At 37.4% G+C, this 1,608-nt stretch overlaps 1 long non-coding RNA gene across 1 annotated transcript in view; it reads right to left on the bottom strand.

Moving 5' to 3' along the window:
* Positions 1–865: 865 nt before the first annotated feature.
* Positions 866–1,608, bottom strand: part of LOC117110419 — a 5,099-nt gene continuing 4,356 nt past the window's right edge. Inside the window, exons 3-4 of the long non-coding RNA XR_004445691.1 lie at positions 1,492–1,555; positions 866–1,023 (exon numbers count right to left, since the gene is read on the bottom strand). This is a non-coding gene — a long non-coding RNA (uncharacterized LOC117110419). The remainder of the gene's footprint in view (positions 1,024–1,491; positions 1,556–1,608) is intronic.

Raw genomic sequence — 1,608 nt, 5'->3', positions numbered from 1 at the left:
TCATCAGCAAATTGTTGCGTAGTCGGCGTTCCATACTTTACGCATGCGTACTAGGTCATTCGCAGAAGCATGAACCATTACCAAGTCAAATTCTAAAATCACTATTTTTGCGTGATCGGCGTTCCATACATTTGCGCATGCGTACTAGGTGATTCGCCAGCAGGGAGTCGGCTCCAGCACCGAGTCGCCAGCAGCGAGATGTCACTGCAGCAAAACGTCTATCAAGGGTCCTGGCCAACAGTAGGCAGTTTCTGCATTCTGATCCCACTCCACACACTAATTTTGTTTTGAATTTGTTTGTATGTTGTTATCTTCTTAAATACCTAGATTGTGGATTTTACTCCAACACAACTTCCATAGATACTTGTTATATATTGATCATTTAATAAAACAATCAAGCACTATGTTGACTTTTAAAGCTGAAAATGATGATTAAAAGAGAAGTAAAAACTTGTTGCATGCACATGTGTGAAGCCAATAAACACTGAATTTGAAGAGGCCAGTTAGAGGGCCTCCTTCACTTAAGAATTACATACTGTATAGTATGATATGTTGTTTTGTATGAGTGCTAATAACAGTTGCAATTCGAGCGGATTTTTTTTTTTTTTTCACTTGCTTTTCACTTCACTTTTTATGACGTCATCACCTTGATTTAGGAATTCGTTAAATCGGGGTTCATAATTGAGGGTTTCTACTGTATTTGGTTGTAAGAAACTTCTTGACATTTTCTACCATGATTGAACCTAGAACCTAGCGGTTATGTAAAGCAAGCACTTTAACCACAAAAGTACAGCTTAAATCCATTCATTAATTGTTAATATTATTCACAAATTAATCTACAGTAGGAACATACAGTACTATTCCATAAAACTGACCCACAATTTAATGTAGTTACCCAGCATTCACTGCAGTATTCCACCAGGAAGAGGTCTCGCTGTAGGTTGAATGCCAAGTATTTGATCCTGTGTATATCAGTGTCCACATTCAAGTATTCAACCCGCGCAAACCGAACCTATTAAATGTCTAATGGAATAAAAAGATAAAACATATCAACTGGTTTGTTAACAATAGTAACAAAGCATCAATCAATTTATTTGGAAAATGAGCGGCCATCGACTTGATGGTGCACCATTAAATTCAATGTACATATGACAAGTTTGGCTATCAACCAAATGGAATATTATTCTGATAAGGTTGCCCATAATGTTAAAACAGCCAAAAAAGAGATCCCAACAGGGGTGTCCCAAAGATGAGGGTTCTACAGAATATGAGGACTTTAAATAGGTAAGAATTAAATCATAGATTCATTGGTATTGATGTTGTAATGCTCTTTCTTATCCGAGCCTCGATCGCAGTGGGCAAGGCAACAGTGGTATTCCGTTGACTTTCAATAAGTTGCTAAACAGATGAAATAAAAGAACAAGTATGGTATCACAAACGTCGAATTCTCTATGAGAGCCAACAGACTATTTTATTAATGATTATACTCACAGATGAAGTAACCAGTACACTACAATTCAGTATTTCCGAGAAGTAGGTCCATTAATTTCTAGAACTAGACCGTGGGTTGAGGATCGAAAACGTTCAATTCTGTGACCCACCAATCCG

Source organism: Anneissia japonica, unplaced genomic scaffold, assembly GCF_011630105.1.
Source record: "Anneissia japonica isolate Jap-2015-1 unplaced genomic scaffold, ASM1163010v1 scaffold1177_len17474_cov100, whole genome shotgun sequence".
NCBI classification, from domain to species: Eukaryota; Metazoa; Echinodermata; class Crinoidea; order Comatulida; family Comatulidae; genus Anneissia; species Anneissia japonica.
Note: the sequence above shows the minus strand (reverse complement) of the source record. Positions and strands in the feature narration are given on the sequence as shown.